At 41.0% G+C, this 26,759-nt stretch overlaps 1 protein-coding gene across 2 annotated transcripts in view; it reads left to right on the top strand.

Moving 5' to 3' along the window:
• The window catches only part of UNC5D (unc-5 netrin receptor D), a 597,176-nt gene that overhangs the window by 266,888 nt on the left and 303,529 nt on the right, over positions 1-26,759 (top strand). The window lies entirely within an intron of this gene.

The raw sequence follows: 26,759 nt of genomic DNA, 5'->3' as shown, positions 1-26,759 counted from the left end.
GACCGGGCTTCAATTTACGCTATAATCTTATCTAGATAATGACCCTTAAGGGAAAGCTTTTCCTTGAGTTCCTTTATCTCTACCTGTAATGAATGAAGCATATTTATATTCAAATCACCAGAACATCAGTGTCAAGCTCCTTGTCAAAAGCATGCTAAGAAGGGAAAAGGAAAAGAAAAATAAAGGAAAAACCCTGCAACCCCACAGAACTGCTCTGCTCTTGTCAAAACAATCCCACTGAGCCAAAACTTGGTGTTCTACTCACTGCCTGGGCTTCCACTGGGGCTGGCTGACTAGCTCTTCAAGCCGGAATCTCTAGTTACCCTCGTTTTCTCTTTTCACTCTACCCCACTCTATCAGTAAGTTTTATCACTTAAGCTCCAAACTATATTTCTATTACCTTTTTATTTCTTCATCTTTACTACTGATTTCCTGTGCTGGGCACCATCTCTTCTTTCCTGTCGTTGAAGCAGCTTCCTAACTGGTCTCCCTCTTCTCGCCTGGGCACCATCCAGGGCCATTCTTCACCCAGTAGAAAAGTGATCTTCTTAGAAGGTAAATGGGGTTGTATCACGCCCTGCTTAGACCCTGTGATGGCTTCTTCTGACCTTACAGTGAAAGGCATACCCTGTCCCTCCAGGGCTGCATGATTGGGCTTCTAGGGTACGAATATGGCCCCTTCTTGACTCACTCTTCTTCCCTGATTATCACTCTAGTTTTTCATTGCTTTGAACACACTTACCTGTCTCCAGCCTCAGGACCAGTGTGCCCTTTCCTCTGCTTTGAATATTTTTCCCTCGACTGTGTATAACAATCTCCCCCTTCCCTGTCTTTCAGGTCTCACCTGAAAGACCACCTATTCAGAGAGGCAGCCTTAACCTTCCTATTTAAAATAGGTCCTCCCAACATTCTTTACCTTGTTTGCATCTCTCTACCCTGTTTCCTGTTTGCAATGAATGCAGACCATTCATTGCAAACGAATTATTGTTTCTTTATCTACTTTTGTTTCAGTCCTTCCCCCCCACCTCCCCGAATAGGATATATATACGTATTTCGTGAGATCAGGGACCAAGTCAGTCTTAATCATCGCTTTCCCAATAAAATCAATGTTTATGGATAGACTTTTCAGCAGTAGAGATTTTCTGTGCTCTTCCCCCCCACCTCCCCGAATAGGATATATATACGTATTTCGTGAGATCAGGGACCAAGTCAGTCTTAATCATCGCTTTCCCAATAAAATCAATGTTTATGGATAGACTTTTCAGCGGTAGAGATTTTCTGTGCTCTTATCTACAGGAGAAGCCAGAGGGAAGAATGAGTTTAATGGTACCTCCCATGAGAAGGCAGGGCAGTTCTGTTTCCCGCCTCAGAATCTGTGGCAGAATCCTAGTACAGCTTCTTAAGCAGATGCCACGTGTTGCGTGTTTGATCCCAGCCTGTTTTATGGGTACACGGTGCCAGTAAGGCAGCGGTCCCCAACCTTTTTGGCACCAGGGACCTGTTTCACGGAAGACAGTTTTTCCACGGACGGGGTGCGGGGGACGGTTCAGGCGGTAACGCGATCCATGGGGAGCGGCAGGTGAAGCCTCTGCTCGCTTACCCGCCGCTCACCTCCTCTAGGTTCCTAACAGACCACACGGGTCTGCAGCCCGGGGGTTGGGCTCCCCTGCAGTAAGGCGCGATTTGGGCAAGGATCATCCTAGAGATCTTAAAGTCTCTCCTTGACTTAGTTGACATGGAGTTTAGTGTCACAAGAAGGAGAGCTGACACGTATCAGGTACATACTATGTGCCTGACACCATGCTACGCGCTTTCAATCACGTGCTTAACACAACAACCCTTTGAGTTCCTTGGACAACTTGCTCAATGTTAATATAGCTAGCAAAGCCTGGATTAAAACCAGGCGGTCTGATTCCAGTTCTCAATATCTTAACAGCACTCATTAATGTATTTGCCTTAAAGAAAGAGACTCCTCTTTTAAATTGTTTTGTTTTGACTTGAAGCAAGGATGTTAGGATTGTAGCACTCTAAGTCACCAACGTAATACTTTATGTAATTTCATTGGATGACTATCTGATATGACAGGAAAAGCCCGTAAATTCATGAGAGGAAAACCCTGAGAAGCTGAATGCACAGAAAACAGAGTAGGCAGGAGGATAGTTAGTGATGTAATAAATAAAGACTGATGCCATCTATTTTGCTATTTGCCTTAAAGTTCATCCTGGCGCCGATGGTCATAAACAATAGTAATCTCTCCTACAACCCTAGGACTGAGCCGGTACCTGTTTCTAGAATACCTTCAGGATAACCTTACTGAGAGATGGACAAATGGATTATTGATATATTTAAGAGAAATATATTCTAATCTCAGAATTTAGAGTTAGAAAGAAATCTTGTGGTTTATCATATTCTTACTGTGGGTTACACGCCGACTTGATGTGAAGAGTATCATTTAATTTCTATAACATAAGGCAAATAATTACTCCATTCTATGGTAAGGTACTCTGCATAGAAAGCTTTAGGTAATTTTATATTTTAGATCCTGCATTAATGTCCAGTATGTTGACCCACTTCCCTTGCTGCTTTGTGGTACCACCCACCCAAATAGCGCTAATCTCCCAAGTAGCATGGACGGTATGAGCAGTGAAAATAACAAAGTCTTTGAATTCAGACAGACTTCGCTTGTCAATCTTGATTCCCCCTTTTCCTAGTAATGAGAACCGGAGTACAGTTTTGGTTTTGCTGTGGTCTGGTTTTCTGATCTGTAAAGTGGACATGATCAGAATCTGAGTTGTTCCAAGAATCAGATGAAATAGTATATGTAAAAACCATAGTAGACACAGGGGAGATGATCAGACGATGGCTGCTCACCGTGGGCCCCGTTGTTGGCATTGATGTCTCAGGTATGAGCTGCAGATGACCTGCCCCAGCTCTGGTGCCTCCATGGTGCTGATTTCCCTCAGGACTGTGTGTACCTTGGAGATTGCACGGGGAACTAGCTATTTCTCAGTGCTTTAAATGTCATACTGCTTTTAAAATTTTTTTGAGGCAGTAATTTACCTTTGACAGTGATGGATTATTATTCAGCTTTGATTCATAGCAGGGTTGCCACATTCAGTGAGGAGAGGTGCCGTTTTAAATATGGGAAATATTTTCAGTAGTTTCCTAATTAGCATGAGCAGATAGAAAAACCATTTGCTGAGCTCTGTGAGGGGCACATTCTAATTCCTGTTATGCATACGTAAGAATGAATTCCTTCTGCTGTAGTGATTTATCTAGTGCATGCTGTTTCACGGGACCCATCCCCTAAACACAGACTCAAGTGCACGGAGTGGGGGGCAGGGAGCCAGAAGAGGTCCAGTCCCTGTATTGATGCTGATTCAGAGCGGGACCCAAGGAGACGTGGAGACGTCAGAACTCTCACTCTGAGCTTCTCCCCGTGATAAATATGAGAATGGTCTCTGACCTTTCCTACTCCATGGGACACTTAAGAGGATTTGAATCTGAAAATAAAAATTCAAACTTAGAGTTGAGGTACAACAACAGAATGATTATTAACTTGGTTTTGTTTTAATCGTCATCATTGACTGGTTTGTTGCATGAGATCAAAGCCAGCGGTAGTCAGAATGCCTATGCTTTGTCACCAAGGAATCAGGTAAGGATATGTGGATAAATTTGTCTTAATATCGCTAGCCCAGGACTCTTGCAGAGAACAGTGACAGAATCCCGAGCCGTACTCTCCAACCCCAGGTCACAGTGTTAGAGCTTAGGTTCAGCGGATGGTTTTTATTATGCTCGATGACTAAGCAGTTAAAGTCCAGTTACTCTTCTTAGAAGGTAAAGATGTTCAGAGTCCTTGGGACCTCACATCATTGCTGATCTCATGGTGGATCACAGCACTGCACCCGACACCTATGCCTTATAAAATTGAAACGATACTTGGTGTCATGGGTAGTTTTATATGTTAACATAGCTGGACCGTGGTGCCCAGATATTTGGTCAGTCATTTTTCTGGATGTTTCTGTGAATCTGTTTTTGTTTACTTGTTTAATGAAATTAACATTTAAATCGATAGACTTTGAGTAAAGGATATTACCCTCATAATGTAGGTGGGCTTCATTCAGTCAGTTGAAGGCTTTAATAGAATAAACACTAACCTCCCCTGGGCAAGAAAGAATTCTGCCAGCAGACCGCCTTCGGACCCAAACTGCAATTTGTCCCTGGATCTTCCGTCTGCTCGCTCTCCTTGCAGACCTGGGAAAGCCAGCAGAGACCACATATACATCCTGTCGATCCTGTTCCTTACAGAACCCTGATTAATAGAGATTGTGATACTGGGAAGGTAGGGTTCTGCAGTACCAAATGCCTAAAAATGCGGAAGTGTCTTTGGAACTGGGCAGTGGGTCAAGGCTGGAAGAGTTTTTGAGGTCCATGTTAGAAGAAGCCTAGGCTGTCTTGGAGAGACTCTTGGTAGAAATGGGGACATTAAAGGGAAGGATGACCCAGTGGTGATTCCTCACTTTAATGAGTGAGGACTCAGAAATGAGGTACATGCTATTGAAGGAAGGGAAGTCCTGGTTATAAAATTGCACAGAACTTGGCTGAATTGTGTTCTCGTGTTTTGTGGAAGGCAGGATTTGTACATGTTGTTGGGGATTAGTTGAGGACATTTCTAAGCAAAGCATTGAAGGTATGACTTGGTTTCTCCCTACTACTTAGGGTAAAATGCCAGAGTAGAGAAATTAAAGAAAGAATTGGTGGGACTTCCCTGGTGGTGCAGTGGTTAAGAATCCGCCTGCCAATACAGGGGACACGGGTTCGAGCCCTGGTCCAGGAAGATCCCACATGCCATGGAGCAACTAAGCCCATGCGCCACAACTACTGAGCCTGCATGCCACAACTACTGAAGCCCGTGTGCCTAGAGCCCATACCCTGCAACGAGAAGCCACCACAATGAGAAGCCCGTGCACCGCAATGAAAAGTAGCCCCCGCTTGCCGCAACTAGAGAAAGCCTGCACGCAGCAACTAAGACCCAACAATGAAGACCCAATGCAGCCAAAAATAAATAAATAAATAGATTTTTAAAAAAAGAATTGGGAAGCAAGAAGAAACCAGGGCTTGGATACTCATAAAATCCTCAGCCTATCCGTGTTGGGGAAAAAATGAGAAAGCATTTTCTGAAGAGAACACCAAGGGGGTGACTGGGCAGTCATTTGATAAAGAGGTTACATGTGCAACTCATAGATCCAGCTGGCCATGTCAGCAGAAGTTAGGAATAGAGATGGGGTTGGACCAGCAGAAATACAGCCAGCTTGGGCTACAGGGGACAGACATGGGATAAAAATGGAGGAAAACTTGTCAGATTTCTGAGCCTCTACTTGATGAACAAGAGCTATCTGGCAGTGACCATGTCTTGTCCTTCAAGAAAAGGGAAGGATGGATGACTCCAAAGGTGATTCAGAGTGGCAGAGGTGCCACCGCCACTGTGGGCTCAGATGACACAGGCCCAGGGAGTGAGTCTGTCCCCTCCTTGGTTTCAGAAGGCAGGGCTACTGCCTGTGTTTACTGGGACGGGGTCAACCCTGTCAACCCAGTGAACCTGGGAGGTGGGGCCGCTATCTTGGTGGACCCAGACCAAAAACATCAAACCAAAGAGGATTATTCTCAAGCCTTAAAAATCTAATGGAATTTGCCCTGGTAGGTTTCAGAATTGCTTGGGGACCTGTGATTTTTTTTTTTCCCCCTCTTTTCCTTTTTCTCCCTTTTGAAAAGGAAATGTCTATCTTATGCCTGTCTCACCATTGTGTTTTGGAAGCAGATAATGCGTCTGGTTTCAGAGGTTCATAGCTGTAGGGGAATTTTGCCTTAGGAGGAATTAAACCTCGAGTTGTACCCACATTTGATTCAGATGAGATTAGTCTTACATGTGATGCCCATCCCATATCGGATGGTTTAAAACTTCAGGAGTTGTTCAGGTGGGCGTGCATTTTGGAGGGCCAGAGGGCAAAGTGTATGAGCTGAATTGTGTCCCTCCAAAATTCATGTATTAAAATCCTGGCCCCCAGGACCTCAGAAAGTAACTGTATTTGAAGATAGGACCTTTAGAGAGGTTAAGTTAAAATGAGGCCATTAGAATTGGCCCCAATCCTATCTGAATGGTGACCTTATAAGAACAGGAAGTTTGGACAGTAGAGACCAGGGGGGTGTAGTACAGAGGGAAGACCATGTAATGATACAGTGAGAAGGTGGCCGTCTGCAAGCCAAGGAGAGAGGCCTCAGGAGAAAGCAAACCTGTTGATACCATGATCTTGGTCTGGAATTTTGTTATGGCAGCCCTAGGAATCTAATACACTTGGGGAACTTTTCCAGTTATATAATTCTGAACTGTTCACTTATTAAAGAGTCAGTTGTATCTTTGATGTCTGCTTCCACAAACATGCTTTGAGTTACTGCAGAAGTTAAACATTGCAATCCAGGGTATTCCATCTACTCTGGAATCGTGAGATATCACCTGAGGTGTGTGCGTGAAAGATTTATGCTCAGTTAAAATTACGTGCAGCTTTGATTGTTTTTATGTTTTTTTTTTTGTTTTCGTTGAAGATCATTTTTGAGTTTCCACAATTAGTAAATAATGCCCATTTAAAAGATCACTATTCATGCAAGCTTCGACTTGACTTAAATATAACTGCAGGGGAAAGGATCCATTATAAGGATGTTATAGTATGTTTTATTAAAATTGTGAGTTGGTTGTTGTAACCAGAGATTTCCTTACTTAGCAATTCTATGTTCTCCCTTTTGGCAGCCACCAGAAACATGAGTACAGAAATCCCTTATTCGTTTGCTTTATTAAGGATTTTGGAGGCTCGTGGAAGAGAAATATCTAGATGACCGAAGTTTCCTTTGTACCAAAACTGAAACACCAGATAATCTTGGTTAGAGATGTCTTTAAAGCACATTATATGAATCCTTAGCTTGGTATATCAGAGAGTGGCATTAGACGTTATGGGTGATTTAGGGTTTCATTATGAACATTATTCTGCTGGCCTCTGGAAGAGAGGGGGGCCCTCAGGAGACATTAAAAGGTTTAGCCCTCTTGTCATTTCATTAAAAGGCTTCACGTGGCTCTCTGGACCTGGAGTTCTTAGGAACAGTTTTATCACTTTTATTATTTTTTTAACAAAAAGTTTGTTAACTCTTTTTGGCTGTTTCTTTTCCTTTCTGTTCATTCACCTGTAGCATTCCTTTTCCCCATTCCTTACTTGATTTTTTAAATCACTGGGTGCTTAAATAATTGAATTAGCTATAGTTGCTTGCAAACTAAGCTCATGTAGGCTGTGGTGATAGCCTGATTCTTCGTGAATTTTGCAGCATTAATAGTAGTTTTTAAGAGGTTATCAGTGCTTTCCATTTGCTTGTTTACATTCAGATAGTTGAGGCTGCTGAGTGAACTTTAGGTAAAGAAAGTATCTTTATAATATCATCAAGCAAGGACACCTTTCTGGAAAGTATCTCTTTATGATGTTTGAAGCCTTTGTGAAAGTGAAATAGAGATGCATCCTCTCTTTTAGAGAAGGTATGATCATTTATTTACCATGTGTAATTTTTCAAAATAAACATTAACTGACTTAGGGAGATACTATTAATGACCATTATTATGACAGACTTGGCTTTAAACAGTTGGCTTGGGCTTGATCAATTGTTTCACTTCAACAGGAGATGTCATTTAAAGATACCTCAACTCTAGATCATTCCATCACTGTGTCCTTCCATTTTAATTAATTTTTAAAAACTAGATGTTTTATGTTTGTTTCCATAAAATAAGGAACCCCAGCATTATCATCCTTGGTGGCTAGTAACATAACATACTCAAAATGAACTCCAAGAAGGCAACACTTCAGAAATTATTTCCTTGTGGGAGGAGATCCACAACTCAAGTTTTTTCTGTTTTGAAGCCTCTAGGAGTGGTATTTGGAGATTGACAAAATTGTTACAGAAATGAGGTTTGGCTGCTTGCCACTCAAAAGCCAGTAATTGAGGGGCAAGTGTTGGTAGAAAGGACAGATGCTTTATTCAGAAAAGCCAGCAACTTGGGGAGAAGGTGGACTCTTGTCCAGAGACCAACTCTGAAGATTCTGCTCAGCTGTGACAGTCTTTAAAGGGAAAAAGGGGAAATGATCTCAGTTCATCATTAAGGTAGGAGGTCAGATTCTTCATTATTTTTCCATTGCATGCAGACTCCTGGCTTCTCCTCATCTTTCTTTGGATGCTGTCTTGCGCGTGTGGTCCACCTGCAGATTTGCTAAGGGGGAAGTTGGGGGTAGAGAAGCAGTCATTCTTTAACTACTTATTCTTCATTCTTACTCCTTCTAATCCAGGAAATGGATCAACAAGTTGGGCAAGGCATTGTGTACATCCAGTAAAGCAAAGATCAGGAGTTAGGTTAAATGTTACCTAGTGATCTCATCTTTATGGCTAAGGTTTAAGGGCAACAGAAATAGACGAACAGGAAAGGGAAAAAAGCCTTCCAAAATGTTACTTTGTGACATATGTATCCTTTGGTCTGATTCCCTCTCCCCCGACCCAGCTTGTCATATGCTTCTAGTATTTTAACTCCTTTTTCTTATTTATTCTACACTCAGACTTCTATTTGCCAGACACTGACTATGTACATTACTCTCATTAGCTTATGTGGGAATACTTATTAATCATGTCCCTTGTTCCTTAGCTTTTTAAAAAAACCTATTTCCTTCTCATCACTCTTGTAATGCTTTAAGGGGACAAGAGTGCCCATCAGCTTCCTTTTGGTAGATGGCTTTGCATGAAGCAAGTACTAGATAAACAATAATTAAATCTTCTCAAATATTTTGATAGCTAATTTTCTTTAATTTCCATTGTTTCCTGAATGCTGCACTTTTCTTTCTTGGCTTTCTAGAGTCTGAATATAAGTTTACACTTTCTTGTCATTATTAAAGAAAGAGCTTCAAGTTTAGGTCAAAGGAAACAGATTGCTATGTTATTAACTCTGCTTCAGAGCTTAGATTTCTTTTTCTGACCTTTCATCTTTTTTAACTGACAAGATGTAAGTTAAAAGAAATGAACTTGTCAGGGTGCAAAGGAGGGAAATATCAAGGGACTACTAGCATTTTCATCCTTAATCTAAGAAAAGCTAGAGTTGGCCATCAGTGGATGAGAACTTGGGGTCCCAGAAGCTGTCGTATGCGTGACTGAAAATTTGCTCTTATCTATACTCGAATTTCATTAACAATTAAGATATGCTTCAAGGAATCCTGTGACAAAAAGAAAATGCAGTTCACTTTGTAGTTAAGCATCTGTTCCTAGTCTTGAAAATAGGAATCCTGTTATCCGTCTCTCTGAGAGGGAGTGTCTAGGTTGTGTGTTGTATGAAACGTTGTGTCACAGTGGGTCTGGAAGCCAAATGCTTTAAAACCCACTAGAATTTCCTTACGTTGTTGGTCCTATGTTTACAGTTACTGAATTTGCTTTTCCAGTTGGCAAATAATTTCAAGGTATCTTTAGGTTGTTTGAATCACAAAACAAGAATTAGACAAACCAACAAAATTCTAAACCCACAAATGGCATTAAAACAAAAAGAGTTGTGGGTGTTATTAAATTTTTTCTTTCTTATTAATACTGAGATTTTGGTATTTTTTAATTCAACAGAATATTAAGTTATATTAAGTTTGTAGAATTCTTTAGAAGGGGTTTTAATGGAGACTTATTTTCTTTCTTTAATTGATAAACTTTCTACCATATTTCTGTGAATAGGAGACTCTGCATTTCTAGGTTTTACTAGTTTATACCGGGAAAAAAGGTTACTGAAAACGATAGGTGAATTTTTTCTTAAGCAAAAGGAATGAATATACATGAAAATATTTAGAAGTTAACTTGATTTTTAATTATTTTGTTTTTAAATAACTGACATTTGAATACTTTGAAAGATGATTTAAGTCACTTTTTACTAGTAGATGGATCCCTTTAATAAAATGGATGCCAAGTAGAGTCAAGTTCTCAAGGTGACCTTTCTCACCTTCTCTCTCTTTCCTGTCTGTTCTAAATGCTTAAAGTGTCCCTATAGTTGGTTTTCCCTCTCCTAAACTCTCAACAAATATACAGACTGCCTTCTCTGTGAGATTATTGGTGCTTAGTATTATAAAGTTAAATATAAAATTATGTGGTTTCCAGTAATACAGAATCTAATTAAATGTTTCTCTTCAGAACAGTTCCTAAGAGTTGAGTTCAGTATGTTTCTAAAGAAAATGAAATAATGTATATTAAACATGCTGTTACACAATATCTTGCATTACTGTGAACTTCTTTGACATGCTAGGTGTGTTTACCTAGCATGGGTAAATGATATTGATAATATATTTTTCCTAAACTCCTAGAAACTTACACAACAATATTTTGCTCACTGTTCCGAAAATCCTATGAGAGCGCCAAGTGTTATGTTTATTTTAGGGAGAATATCTGTAATCTCTGGAAAGAATTGATTTCCTACGAATTGAATCCTACGAATTACAGGTAGATAATGACCGTGGTCAAAAGCGGTATTCTCCATTCACTATTTGCTATTCAAACTGTTTGTACACACTGGCAGAATTCTAATTTCTAAAGTGAGCCTCACATAAGTTGAGTCAAATGCTTGGAATATTTATTTAGATGTAATTGTTCAGAATGATACTGACAAATCAGAATTTTGTCCCCATCTACAGCATCAAAATTTGTTAAATTTTTGTGATTTTAGTTCTTCATCTTTCACATGTATTTTTTTTTAAAAGGAACTTTCCTTTGTCCTGTTTTCATTGTACTTTTTAATGATTTTATTTTAAAAAGTCTCTGATAGAAGAATCTTAGAAACATAGTTTTGGCACTTTTCCTACCCAGCATTTCAGGTTTCTTTCTCTGTCTGGTCTCTTACGGGCTCCTGGTTTTGGATTAGGGGGTGGTGCTCCAGGAAGGGGCCCAGTGAGGCTCAGAGTTCTGCCCAGGGCATAAAAAGAGTGTCTGAGTTGGGACCAGACGCCTGACAGCTAGCCTTATTGCCAAGTGATGTTTGGGAGCTTATTTTTAATCACAGGGAAAAGAGAGGCTGAGGAATCTGGCCTTGCCGGAGGTGCTGTCATACAGAAGCTCCAGGAGAAGTCAGTGTATGTAGAGATAAGGAAAGAATGTCAAAACACTTTTTTCCTAGCAGACTTTGAGGAGTGTGAAATTTCTCTTTGGCTGGCAGAGGCTCATTCTATTAAATAGAAGAAAAGTCATGATTTAGAGACAAGCTTTAAAAGTATTTTCTGCCTGATATTTACGTGCTTGGTCGTATCTCCATTTGCCTGCTACTCTCTGGTCCTCTGGGCCCAACTAGCTTGTTCATTTCAGTCCTCGGTTTACCTGGGTTCAGTGAAGATCAGGAAACTAGATTATTTCTCAGGTGTATTAAGGATTGTGTGTATGAAAATATCATTGAAATACTAAAAGTAATAGCCATGTCCTACCCTTTGACTGTCTTAAGAAAGGAATTATATATTAATAAAAGTTGTTCATATTAACTGTTACTATCAGAGAAGCTATTCTTTGAACTAATTGTTTGCATCCAAGTATTAGTCTAGGTGTTAAAGATACGATGGTGACCACAAGGGCAAATACATATGTACTTCATGCTCTGATGCAAATTCCATGGGTGGAAAAAGGGGCAGGTATTAACCCAAATTGTCACAGTGGTGAATGTTTAATTACAAACTGGAATTGGTTTTCTTTTTGTTTTTTAATTTTTTATTGAAGTATAGTTGATTTACAATCTTGTGTTTCAGGTGTATAGCAAAGTGATTCAGTTATACTTACATACATATCTTTTTTTCAGATTCTTTTCCCTTATGGGTTATTACAAAATATTGAGTCTAGTTGCCTGCACTATATAGTAGGTCCTTGTTGGTTATCTATTTTATATACAGTAGTGTGTATATGTTAATACCAAGCTCCTAATTTATCCCTCCCCCCTTTTCCCCTTTGGTAACCATAAATTTGTTTTCTATGTCTGTGCGTCTGTTTCTGCTTTGTAAATAAGTTCATTGGTATCATTTTTTTATATTCCACATATAAGTGACATATTTGTCTTTCTCTGACTTCACTTAATATGATAATCTCTAGGTTCATCCATGTTGCTGCAAATGGGCTTATTTCATTCTTTTTTTATGGCTGAGTAATACAGGATTCGTTTTCTGAAGACAAGAAACATGGTTCTATGAGGGCAGTAACCAATGGTTAATTTCCCTCAGGCTAATTCTTGGGCTGCTACCCAGAGAAGGGGGAGTTGGAATAGAGCAGGTGAAGGAGGGGTGGAAGAACACTGCAGATAAAAACATGTAGCTGACTCAGCGGGATGTGGGGAGGAGAGACTGGGGTAAAAGGCTGGAGAGGGGTCAGCTGGCCAGTCACACTGGGTCTTTCGGGTCATTTAAGGCATGTGGTCTTTATCTAAGGACTTCTGGGAGTCAATAAAGGATTTCTAAGCAGAAAAGATCTTTCTGGCTGAAGCTTGGAGAACACTTTGTTATGGGCGCCAGAACTGAAGGGAGACTCTGGTGAAAAGTCCATTGCAATAGTTAGGGAAAAGGTGATGCTTATTTAGATTAGAGCACAATAGAGAGAAATGAATGAAATGAGTAATATTTTAGTAGTCTAATGGGTAGAACCTAGGAAAAGGTTGAACATGGAGGTAAGAGAGAAAAGGGGGGAAAGTCAAATGTAATTCCTACCTATGTAACTTAAAAAAACTGTTTTATAGAGGTACAATTTACATGTCACAAAGTTGATTCATTTTTAAGTGTACAACTCGATAAAATTTAGTGTATTTTTAGAATTGCACTGCCAACATCAGTCAAATTCTAAAACATTTCCGTCACCCTAAAAAGAAACTTTATGGCCATTTTCAGTGACTCCCCTTTCCCATCTCTGGCCCTAGGCAACAGCTAATCTACTTTTTGATCTCTATAGATTTGCCTTGTATGGGCAAACGGAATCATATAATCTGTTCTTTTTTGTCTGGCTTTTTTCACTCACCAGACTGTTTGAGGAGCATACATATTGTAGCTGACCTACCCAGTCTGAAACCTGGTGGGACCTTTCCTTTAGAGGGGCAGCTCCAGAGGTGAGGCAGGGTTGGCAATGAGGAAGGGAGGGATGAGGGAGGTCTTGGACATGTCAAGTGTCAGGTGCCTTTTTTGTAAATTGAAGCTCAGAACATGGATAGAAAGAACACAAGAAAAAAACATGGCCTAGGACTGGACCTTGGAGTGTTCCAACATTTTAATAATCGAGTCAGGGATGGATTTGAAGGAAACCATGAAGAAACATCCTTTGAGATTAAGGACAAACAAGAGCAAACTAACATCTCAAGAACAAGGGAGTTGTTAAATGTGTCAGATGTTATAAATTAAGTTGGAGGCCGAAAATGTCCATTGGAGCTATCGTCATGGAAACCGTTGGTGATGTTGGTGGGATCTGTGTTGGTTGACTGTTTCTAGACTGAGTAGGTTACAGATTGAGCATCAAGGAACTGTGAATGTAGGTCACTCTCGTGAAGGAGAAGAAAGATAGTGGAGTGTAGATCTTATACTGTTTTTGATTAACATGATCGAGATTTAATCACAGGTAAATCTTGACCAGAAGGATCACTACAGGGAAATGGGAAAGCTGTATACTGTAGGAAAGAGAGGAAAATGTGATTAGGCGAGCATCCTGGAAAAGCAGGAGGGATAGGATCAAATGCACCCTTGGAGGAAGAAGAAGATGGACCCCTTCCAGTATCCTGGGAAGAAAATGGGGCGAGATGTGAGCAGATACATGTTTGGTTTGAGGACTTGTGTTTCAGCCATGTTGGCACATCTCGTATTGCTGTGGCTGGTCTGTTCCTCTTAAGGTGGTTGGCTGGATTTAGTCATCAGGCATGACCACAGAGTCGTAGTTGAGTGGACATAGATGCTGCGCAAACCCAGCTTCATTAGCTTGAAACTCACAACCACGTAAGGAAGTGTGTGAATCACACCATCGTTGGCAAAAATTTAGTTTTTACGAACTTACCCTCTATATTCTCATTACTTTCATCCACATGCTCTTATTTCCCTGGGTAGATCCTCTTCCTCCCCGCCCCCCCCCACCCCCCCCCACAGTAGCTTCCAAGCATTGAGCAATTTTCTGAGACCTCCTTGCTTGGAAACAAGAACTCCACCAGCTTAGTCTAAAGCAGGATGTGTATAACACTGCTGTAAGCACTTCGAATGTTTGAATCAGCATTTGGCTTCCTCAAATCCCCTTACTTTAATCACAACAGTTGATCTACAAATCAAGTTGAGGGAAGAGCTTGGGGGCTGGTTCAGACCAATTGGTTCAGACCAACAGCTTCGGTAAATGAAGTGTTTCTCTAGCAAAGAATCAAGAACCACACGCCACAGGTGCAATTATGATCGGGGCAGGATTCACTTTCATTCAGTGTTGTCCTCCTGCCAGTTTACAAGTCCATATATTAGCAGACAATTCAGACCAGAGGCCTGATAAGCACCTATCTTAAGTCTATAGTTGCATTTGGGAGGAATCTTGGTTTCAGTTATCCTTTGTGAAAGTTGGGTATTAGCCTTGCTTGGTTAATTCTCCCCCACGGAAGTTTCTTTCTTTGATTTATCATAACTGACCAAAGGGATACGTTTTGCCACTAAAGAAACCACATGTGATTCAGTGACTACACTGAGTTTAGTGTTTGGCAAAACTTTGTTCTCTGGGGTGAAGACTTTTAAATAAATGTTGTAAGTATATTTTAATTATATCTGTTCTGGCACCGTCTAGCCAGAGGAAGCAATTTTTCGGGAGCCCATTTCATCTGCCTTGAAAGTTTTGGTTTTAATGTTGAAAAGCTTTTAAGAAGAATAGCTTGGAGGGAGGAACGGAGCAAAGCAGAAGCTGCAGGAGCATATACGCTGTTTATAAGCAGCATGTAAAAGGCCTGTTTTTGTTCTCAAGCAGCAGGGCGTTATTAATATGTAACAGTGAATACCCTATATTGCTTCTCAGCTATTACTCATTAGTGGGAACATTGCATGATATTGAAAACAAAAATGTGAATCATGGCAACTCAGAGGTCTCATTTTCTCATCCCCCTCCCTCCATGTTTCATTAATGTCCATGCTGGAAATGCAAAACATCTGATATTCTAACTGAATTTTTGCACAAGTGAAAATATCCAACTGGGAAGGTGTGAACGTTACCTTGCACCACTCAAACCCAAGACGGCGTTAAACAACAGATTAGTACATCTTTCATTTTAAAACCAGTTGGCCCTCTGTATCCGTGGTTGTTTGAATCCGTGGATGTGGATCCTGTGAATACAGAGCGCTGACACTGGGGCTCAAGCATCTGTGGATTTTTGTATCCATAGTGGGTCCTGGAATCAATCCCCCGCAGAGCCCAAGGGTTGACTATAATTGATTTCATGTTTTGGTGGCATTAAGCTATGTATTCTAATAGTATTACTTAGTTTTCAAGGATATTTGTCTTTATCTCTTCTATTGACTGATGTTAGGCTTGTAAGATGTGAAATGCTTCTGTTATGTTTCTAGTCAAGCTGTGTATGCATGAACCAATGACTTTACTCCACTGTGAAGTGTCTGGGGCATCTTTTTTTTTTAACATCTTTATTGGAGTATAATTGCCTTACAATGGTGTGTTAGTTTCTGCTTTATACAAAGTGAATCAGCTATACATATATGTATATTTCCTCCCTCTTGCATCTCCCTCCCTCCCACCCTCCCTATCCCACCCCTCTAGGTGGTTACAAAGCACCAAGCTGATCTCCCTGTGGTATGCAGCTGCTTCCCACTAGCTATCTGTTTTACATTTGGTAGTGTATATATGTCCATGCCACTCTCTCACTTCGTCCCAGCTTACCCTTCCCCCTCCCCGTGTCCTCAAGTCCATTCTCTATGTCTGGGTCTTTATGCCTGTCCTGCCCCTAGGTTCTTCAGAACCATTTTATTTTTTAGATTCCATATATATGTGTTAGCATACGGTATTTATTTTTCTCTTTCTGACTTAACTTCACTCTGTATGATAGTCTCCGGGTCCATCCACCTCACTACAGATAACTCAATTTGGTTTCTTTTTATGGCTGAGTAATATTCCATTGTATATATGTGCCACTGAACTTCCCATTATACTACTCATCAAATCTTACTGAGTGTCTCCACCTTGCCTACTAGGCTAGGAGGCTCTTGAGGGCTGGGGGTTATCCGAAACCACAGCTGCTCAGTTAAAGGATTGGTGATTGATTGAATGCGTGCATATGAATGAAATTAAAGCAAACGGTTGGGCAAGATCATTGTGAAATTGATGAGATATTGTCTACTTTGGGGAGTGGAGATGGGTAAATATGACCTTTTAAAAATGGGTTAGTTAAAAATAAAACCCAAAACCCTATAATAGGGGTTCATAAAACTGTTATAAAAACTGGTGGGGCCGGGGGAGTAGTGAGAAAGATCCCTTTAGTCATTTAGAGGACCACGATTCTTGGTGCCTCTGTGGGTGCTTTACCATAAGCTCGGTGACGTCAGGGAACATGTCTGATTTGTGCACCGGTGCCTAGCACATTAGCTGGTATATGGTAGGTGCTCAGTAAATGTGATGTCTGACGACCGGAAGCAGGAAGACAGTCAGGCATGAAAGTGCTCTGTGGAAAAGTTTACAGGGTTCACAAAACGTGATTACCAAGGCAGACAGAATAAGTCCGTGTGTATAGAGGGGCTTAGTGTCGGAAATAAATTCGAAGAACTCCATCACTTCTGGGCGCTGCCTGACAAAGGCTAAAAGCAAAGGTGCCCTCACTGGCTAGCCTGCAGCCTGCTTGTCCCCTAGATGTTGCTTTTGTGCTGATGGCTGCTTGCATTTAGGTGTCTGTACAAGAGATCTTAGGCTAAGGAGAGGAGAGCTCTCAAAAGCAGATCACAATGGGCTGAGCCCCAGGTAGCAGTGGCTGAGTGTTGTGAGGGAGAGAGAAATGAACTCCCTTTGGGGGGAACCTCTCAAGTTACCCAAAACCAAAGCTTCACTGCGTCTGTCTTGGTTTTTGAAGTCTCTGTGCAAGGGCAGACAGAAGACAAAGAGGAAGGGAAAAGGAACTGTTTAGTCACCTCTTTTCTCATTCAGAATTAAACAATTTGGATTAAATTACCCTCATTCTTACCATCATTAGAATCTATTTGAATGAATGTAGAATTCCCCTGAGCTTATGGACTTCCTGCTTTGGTATTTTACCTATGAGCAAACACCATCTTGTGCTTTATTTGATGTCTTAACAAATAAAACCTTGTGTTTGAGGGACTGACTCATGTTATTGATGCGATTTCCTTTCTTAACCTTGGCATTGAATAAGTGTGGGAGACACGTGATTATTTGTTTATAACTTACATTCTACTTAATATTTAAAATTTGTTCTGTAAATATATATGTAGGTAAAATATGGATTTAGATACAAAAGAGACTGCAGTGGAATAATGCTTTCTTCTCAGCTGGTGAGAGAGACAGCTACTACTGGTGTTTTATGAGCATATTAATCCTCATTGGTAGATAGAAATGTGTTGGTCTCACATAGCCAATTATAAACATGTTTTATGAGAAGTTCCCCCTCTTCATTTCTGCAGAGCCTCACTGAGGTAAGGACATCATGGCATAGCTTACCTAAAGCACAGAGAGAACTAGATAACGAGTCCCAGGGTGGGGTGAACTTAGAGATAAGGGCAGCCCATAAAGTTATCCTTCCTACAGGCCAAAGTCATCTTTGTTCTCATTTTATTTTTGGCCATGCCTCACGGCATGTGGGGTCTTAGTTCCCCGACCAGGGATTGAACCCGTGCCCCCTGCAGTGGGAGCTCAGAGTCCTAACCACACTGGACTGCCAGGGAAATCCCCAAAGTCCTTTTTAATATAAAGACTAGGTACTGTTCAGATCTAAGCAGAATTGTCACATATGCGTGTGAGCAGGGACAAATTTCAGGACTGCCCTTACCAGCCTGGATCAAAGTGAAAGCTCCCTGAGCTTCAGTGCTCATAATATTTAGTAACGAGCCTTCTTTCACATATACGGTTGACCCTTGAACAATGTGAGGGTTAGGGGTGTCCCCCCCCTCCACACAGTCAAAAACCTCCACATAACATATAGTCAGCCCTGGGCATCTGCGGATTCAACCGACCGCGACTTGTGTAGATTTGTAGTATTTACAATTGAAAAAAATCTGCCTGTAAGTGGACCCTCGCAGTTCATACCCGTGTTGTTCAAGGGTCAGCTGTAGTATCAAGAACTCTGTGAGGTAGATACCTCTCCTTTCATTTTTCTTTTTTTTTTTAACAGATGAGGAAACTGCTTAAACTCCTTCTCAAAGTGGATCTGTAGGCCGTTCGCATATTACTTCGGAGTTTGGTAGATAGACAAAATGTCATGCCTTTCCCCAGAATGGTTTCATCAGAACCTGCATTTTAACAGCATCCCCAGGTGATTTGCAGCAGTGCCCAAATTCACACAGCTTAATAACGTGGCAAAGCCAGGACTCAAGCAGAGGTATAGCTGGCGTCAGAATCTGCCCCTTGGGTGAAATGACTTGCCCAAGATCAGAGTTGGCAAATGTCAGAGATCGAATTTGACCTCAGCTCAAGAATTTGTGTATTTCACTCTCTCTGTTAGAGTTGTATTCTCTTATGCTACTCGTGACTCTTAATATGTTTCTCCATCAGTTTTTGTTAATTAGAATCCTTAAAGGCTGTGCTGGAAGTTTTCTTAATAGAAAGGGAGTTAGAATTTTAATTCCCACTCCCACCCCTAGTGTCCCTCCCTCTGAATCATCATTACAGAAGAGTGTATATTAAAAATGCCTCCTTGTTTGGCGCTATCTTAAGATCTAAAGAAAGAGAGTGGGACAGTGAAAAGAACATTAAATATAGCTACCTGTCACATGCATGCTAGCTGTGTGCCCAGAAGAGTGTTCATTAATATTGAACACATATGACTTAAATTCAAGAAACAGTATTTCCTACTTTACAGTTTTATCTCTTGTGATTTTTAACACATGGAACCGTTGCCATGTTCGGCTGATCTTAATTAGCTTTAGTTCTCGAAAGATGGATAAGAGGCAGAAAGATAACAAAGATATGAGGGTCTCCTAGGCTGGGGAGGGTATGAGGTCAAGTTTAGAGGGAGGTTGGGTCACACGTTGACAGGAGTTTCTGGCTGGAAGGAAGCAATGGTTATTGATACATTCTCAGTTCTGGTGTTACGACACCGTTGTTAAAGGGCATTGGCTGTGGACCCAGACACCTGAGTCAAAGCCTGGGTTAGCCATGACCAGCTGTGCAGCCTTGGGCAACTTACATAACCTTTCTGTTTCGACCTTTGTCATATGGAGAGCTAATAGGAAGGTAGCACTGTAAGGGTGATTAAAAGAGCTGATATACATCCTTGCTTGGGCATTGCCTATCATAGATGATCTATCAATGCTAGCTGTTAGTTTTCAAGCCACCTTGGGAATACCAAGAAGTATTACATATAGTTGCTGTAAAACTATATAGCTAAGGACTCTGGTCACGGTGGTTTTGTTATGGCTCTTTCTCCCTCACAGGAAAGCGGAATCCACCTTCCCCCCACCATTCAGCAACCTGTTTCCCTCCTCAAGTGCCCTCTGCAAATAGCGGAACAACTAAGCCAGACTCTCAAAGGCCACTAAGAGATAAAAGAGTCATTGTTCTAGACTGGGTCGGGATGGGATTATATGAACGTATTCAGGATTCAATTACTTGGGAACGATTGGATATAAGGATGACAGAAAATTAGGGGAATATTTAGAAGACAAAAAGGAAAATGGGTCCTAGTGCCATTGAATGGCCAGAAGCTACTCTGCTAAGCTGGCTTGAAGAGACTAAATCAGTTGTTCAAAAAATAATTTTAAAAAATCAATGAAAAAATGGAGAGTCTGAGTGGCATGTAACATTGGAAGCTCCAGAGAGAAGAAAAGCCAGCATTGAGAATCAGGTGTAAGTCGGGGCTCATTTGTGACCAGTTTGATGATGGGGGTGTAGACCATCAAGAAACCACTGGGGGGTTTGTGGTGAGGGTCAGTGCAAAAAATAAACTCAGATACTGGAGGATGAGATGAAGCAAATTACAGTGGGTGAGGAGATTGCTGTTACTGTCGGAATCATATGAAACACATCATCATCAGTACAAAATTACCAGCATATTTAAGTTCCTCAACTTCGCGTTAGAGGTTGTCTAGATGACTTTATTTTAAAGCTAAGCCTATTATCCCCCTATGAGATAATGCATGTAAGTAAGGAAGGAGATTTTGCACAGTGGTTGGCTCTGACCCAGATCGCCTGGGCTCAAACGCCTCCTTTCCTGCTCCCTACTAGGTGAATTGAGCAGGGAACTTGACCTCTCTGTGCTATTTCCTAGCAGCCTGAAAGGATTGTTGTGATCATCAAATAAGCTAATACACTGACATGTTTCAAATAATACTTGACATTGAGACATTTGTTGTTAGATATTGTCAGCTAATATGCTTTCTGCCAACTTCAAGTGGTAGGAAAAAGCCCTGACTCACATGATCTAAATTATAAGAATGTTTATTATTCGATGCAACAGAAGTGATTGATTCAGCCATTCATTGAGGATGTCAGAAAACCAGGTACTCTGGAACATTATAATCCTCAGTGAGTTAGCTGAATGTATACTCAGGCTGACTCCACTCATGGTAACAAGATAACTGTAGCCGTTCCAGCCATCGCATCCAGACACAACATCGTCTAGTAAAAGAAAGGTCCTTTCTGTGTGAGTGTATCATTTTAAGTCTCAAAGTCCCCTAGCATACTGTCATTCACATCTTAATGGTCGAAATTGTTTCCCATGCCTATTACTGGTAAGGCAAATGGAATTGGAATTATCCTGATTGGCATAGAACATTGCAGAGCCTTGCAAAGGAGAGTGGTAGATGGCGTTCCTCCTCAAAAAGAGGAAGGAGCTCGTAAGCAGTGGTATCCACTAGAGATGTAGGTAGAACTATTCAGCATTGGAGACAAAGAATCTGAAGTTTGAAGATTTAAATAGTTTGCCTAAGGCACTTCCTTGGCAGTCCAGTGGTTAAGACTCAGAGCTTCCGCTTCAGGGGGCACGGATTCTTCGATCCTGGTCGAGGAACTAAGATCCCGCATGCCTCGCAGCTTTAAAAAAAAAAAAAAAAAAAGCTTGCCTAAGGCCACACGGTTAAAAAATGATGGGCCAGTTGTTGATTCTAGAGCTCACAAAGTACAGATTATAACTTACAACCTCATTCAGAGACCTGTTTGCTTTGGGTAGGACTCCTATCTGTTGAGTCTGACTGTGCCAGTGAAGTCATTGCAGGGGATATTATCAGAGGGGGATTTGGAACAGGGCAGCTGTGGTCCAGCACAGGCTCATGACTCTGTAGGCATTCAAGGACTGTGAGATGGAAGGGACCTGCGGATCCCGAGTGGGACAGGCATGATTTTGTGAATCAGCATTGTTGGAAGAGGACTGTCAAGCTCCAGGAGTAGATGAGGGGCTGCATTGCTTTAACTGATTTATTTAATATTGTCCTGAGTTTTCAGAATCATGTTTTTCAGGTTAACCCATCCCTTTTGAAGGTGGTTTTGTAGGGCTGAGCCTTTTGGGCACCTCTCCATCGGGACCTCCCTTCCCATCAGCCCCTGTTGACAGACCTGCAGTGTGGGTGAAATGCCACCTTTATTGGTGCCGTTAGATGCAGTCTGTCCTTGTCTGTGTAAGAATGGCTTTGGGAACAAGGTTCTGGTGGACGGTGACAGCACAGTCTGGCAGATGGAGAAATTGTCATGGGTCTCAGTTATTGATAAAACACAAATTGAGAAGAAAAATACACAGGAACCTTTCTTTTGGAACTGAGTAGGTTGCAAGGGCTCTGGTTTGATGGAAAAATTATGAAGTTGAAGTCAGAAGCCCTTGTTCTTGTCACTCACTGGTCCTGAGATAGCAAATTGGGCACTAAAATTTTCTTAGTGAAATGAACTTGATAACGACATCTCCCAGGGCTGTTACAAGAAACCAGTGGGTTAACACAGGTGGGAATGGGGAATGCTTTAAAAACTTGAAACTTGCATCTGGAAACTTCTTGACACCCTGATACTCTGTTTCCTCACTGTGTGGACTGCAGTGCATTTGTAATGCAGTGACCTTGGAGGGTCCTCAGTTTGTTCTGTTTAAAGTTAATGGTTATCTTCAGATGCAGCTGGGAAGAGAAGTTGAAACTCTGACCGAGGTCTAGATCGTTTCAGTTTTTTAAATTATCTTCATCTGCTTAGGGCCTGACATTCTGACTTGACCAGGGAGCATCAGGAGTTCTCTAATGAGAAAGATTGTCACTCACTGGACGCTGCAAAGAAATACAAAAGACGGGGGAGTTTCTACCGAACCCCTGCCTTTGAGTCTTCTCTGGTAATTACTAAACAGGCAAGTTAAGAGTGAGCCCTCCAAAAAGACAAATGGCACATTTTTTTTGAAGTCCCGCTGGGAAGTAGAAACTGGTTCTATGTCTTTTCCAACTTCCTCTCAAAAAGAGGATTTCAGAGCAGGAAATGGCAGAAAACAAATTCTGATAGATTGCCAGGTGGCACCATGGCAGGGGCTGTGCCTCTCAGAATGGCAGCCAAGCACTAAGCCCCTTAATTACACACACTGGTGATAAGCTTAGGCCGAGAAGAGAGGGAGAGTGTTGGCAAAGCAAGATGTGGGGCTTTGTCTGTAGTCTAGAAAGGAATCGGAGGTATATGGCAGAATTCTGCCACCTGCAGAAAATGAAATATAGCAGTATGCATGCCTCAGATTTGATTTTTGTAAAGCATATTTTTAACTCTTAAATAGTTTGAATTAATAATAGCTAATGTCTGAAATACAGAATTACTTAGATTCTTGCCACCGTTCCTTAAGGTAGATATCATCAACTCCATCTTAACAAGGAGGAGGATATGATGCCTCAGGGAGGCTAAGGGACTAAAATTATGCAAGTTCGGGTGGTGTCTGGCTGATGACACATGCGCTTTCCTCCTGTTTAATACTGTGTCGTAGGATAAAGGTCTATACGCAGAAATCACGTAGACACAGGGAAGTTGTGCAGGGTGGAGTGTGGGGGCAGGAGGGAGTAATCAATATCCCAGGAGGTGCACAGCTTCATTTCTTGTGGATTGATCAAGGAAAATATATTTCTTACTGTGTCAAAGTAGTAGGAACAAGGGCAAGTGGCCTTCATGGGAAACAGGGTGAGGCACCAGGGCCAAGAAGTGGGAAGGGAGGTCCGGGAAAGGGTACAGATGAGTAGGGCCCTGCTGTTTGAAAGGGAACACAGTGCCAAATATAGAGCCTGTGTAAAGATCTGTAGCTTGGCTAGCTTGCTAGGGGAATTAAGAAGTTTTAATTTAACTTTATTTTTTTAATAAGAGTACGGTTGGTTTACAATGTTGTGTTAGTTTCAGGTGTACAGCAAAGTGATTCAGTTATACATATATTCATTCTTTTTGAGATTCTTTTCTCATATAGGTTATCACAACAGAGTATTCAGCCAGTACAGTTCCCTGTGCTATACAGCAGGTCCATGTTGGTTATCTATCTTATATATAGTAGTGTGTGTGTAAATTAATCCCAAGCTCCTGATGTATCCCCCGCCCCATGTTTCCCCTTTGGCAACCACAAGTTTGTTTTTAATATCTGTAAGTCTGTTTCCTGCGTTGCAAATAAGTTCATTTGTGTCATTTTTAAAACTTAGATTCCACATATGAGTGATATCGTATGATATTTGTCTTTATCTGACTTACTTCACTTAGTATGAAAATCTCTAGGTCCATCCATGTTGCTGCAAATGGCATTATTTCCTTCTTTTTTATGGCTGAGTAATATTCCATTGTATATAATTGAGGCAGGTGTGGCTCTTGGAGACCCTGGGACATAGCACATGCTGAATTTCTTCCCTTGTATTCTTCCCCCCGGGCTGCATACTTTGCCCAACCTTTCTCGTCAGCTCCTAAGTTGAAATAGGCATCATTGGTTGCGTGCTTGCATGTGTGCACACCTGTTACCAGTTAGCAGCTCCTGGTTCTGACTCCTTTAGGGAAAATAAAGCCTCATTGTTGAGGCTGTGACAAATAGCCTCTTACAACCTCTGCCCCGTGTGGTTGCCTGGAGCCCAAGAAACACCACCATAGGTTCACCAGTGAACTCAAACACAGACAGTTTGCCCAGCATCTTGGCTTGGCAAGACAAGTCAGGTTTGCAGTCTACTAATTGGAACCCAGTTCCTTGTTTTTCTCAAGAGGTGATTTTTGCGCTGTTTTTGGGTCTGTGGTTCACAGAGGTCCTGCAAAACTTCCTTCTGATCACCTGGCCTGCTCTTGCCACTCTCAAGGACTTAACGGGAATATTGATGTATACCGAAGACGATACACATACATCAATGTCTGGTATTTACGTAATGTCACACTTAAATTATTAATTCATTCTTGACAGGGACAAATGTACTGTACAATTTACCAGTTGGGACTAATTGATAGAAAGGCCGATTATATAGTGAAGTCTCTATTCACTGGAATCCGACTGGCAAGACCTCAATTCGTCGATTGTTGAGTCTTCATGTGTAAGAGAATTCACAACTCTTAGGAAAATCAAGCTTTCAGGGACTTTTCCTCTCAGAAGTGATTTCTAGATTATTCCTTAGGGTCCATATATGAGCAGCGCCTCTTTCACTGAACTGTGATCTTTCTCGGTACCCAGGCTTCACGAGGTGCTGTAAAACCCTGAGATGCCAAGAAAATAGATGAGTCTTGTGTAATTCTTATTGACATGATTTCTGGCTGATTCTCATTGTCCCAGTGTGTGGAATGATGATCATAACAATAGCAAAAACACTGATTTCAATACCCTGAATACAATAATAAGCATTTTATATGGTTTAAATTCTAGTTTTCACAACCACCGTAGGGAGGAAGTTCTAGGTTTACCCCTATTTTGCATATAAGAAAATGGAGGTTTAGGTGTTAAATAAATTACTGAAGGTCTCACAATGATATGGGGTTATCTGAATCCAGGCTCTCTGACTCCAGAGCTGATTATGCCAGAATCTTCTGGGCCTCTGACTCTCAGAAGGAAAAGGAGACTGAGAGGCAATGATTGCCTCCTCATCTGATGTGCTTTGGCAGAAGATGGACAATATGTTGATAGAAGTTCAAGCATCTGAAGGATGTTGAGATAAGGTTATATTTAAATTTCACTCCAACTCTGAGATGCTATAATTCTAACCGGAAATCACACCTGACCAGAGCACCTCACCCCCCCCACCCATACAATCTCAACTATTATCTATGTACTGTGGTAAGGCAAGTTACAAACATATAGCATAAATTAAAAAGACATTTGATAACTTTCTCAATTCATAGCCCTGCAAATAGAGTTGAATTCTCTGAATAGATTACTAAGTGGATTTACTTAGCCCTCATGTAGAATGGAGGCTTCTGAAGTCCTTGAAAGATAGTTTTTAAACTAGTTTCGACAGTTTCTTCCTCCAGTCTTATTTACATTTTTAAAATTTACTTGGCAAACTCTCCTGTTATAGAAAATTTAGAGGCGTATCTGTATAAAGTATCATCATTTCTAATTAGGGTATAAATTTAGGGATACTCTACTGCAGAATGTGTACGTCTACTAAGTTATTGAATGTGAGAGCAGATTGCGGATGTGTTTGCACTATATCTCAATTCACCATGTATTCTGAGGACTCGTTACTCAAAGACACACAGAAAAAATGAATAAGGGAAGGAAGTCAGTCTCTCCACATATTAAAATATTAAAAGAGTAATTGGGCCTGAGGTCACTTCGTTACCTGGCTGCATTCACCTTGGTTCTTAGAAAGTTTTACCGTTATCTATTTTAAAAAACTAATTGAATTTACTGAGAACTTAAATTACATTTCTTCCCTTGCAATTTATGCGGTAGGATTCTTATAATCTGACCAAGAGCAATTTCTTGAACTTTGGAGGGTATTACAATCTTTTTTTTTAATTTAACTTTATTTTTTATACAGCAGGTTCTTTTTGGGGGGGGGATTTTTTTTTTTATTCCAACAGAAAGTCACAAAAATGATAATCACCCTCATCAGTTCACTCCCTCCCATGTAAGCAGGTTCTTATTAGTCGTCCGTTTTATACATATCAGTGCATACATGTCAGTCCCAGTCTCCCACCACCAACACCCCCCTGCCACTTTCCCCCCTTGGTGTCCGTACGTTTGTTCTCTACATCTGTGTCTCTATTTCTGCCTTGCAAACCGGTACATCTGTACCACTTTCCTAGATTCCACATATATACATTAATATACGATATTTGTTTTTCTGACTTGCTTCACTCTGTATGACAGTCTCTAGGTCCATCCACGTCTCTACAAATGACCCAATTTTGTTTCTTTTTATGGCTGAGTAATATTCCATTGTATATATGTACCACATCTTCTTTATCCATTTGTCTGTTGATGGGCATTTAGGCATTACAGTCTTAAGGAGAAACAGTGGCAAATTATTTTAGTTTCTTTCTTAGAGTGACTCATTTAAGGTGAGGACTGTCAACCTTTTTCTACCCTTTGTTGTCTTCCACTTCACAAACCTGGATGATTAAGAACC

This window comes from Phocoena phocoena, chromosome 21 (genome assembly GCF_963924675.1).
Source record: "Phocoena phocoena chromosome 21, mPhoPho1.1, whole genome shotgun sequence".
NCBI lineage: Eukaryota > Metazoa > Chordata > Mammalia > Artiodactyla > Phocoenidae > Phocoena > Phocoena phocoena.
Note: the sequence above shows the minus strand (reverse complement) of the source record. Positions and strands in the feature narration are given on the sequence as shown.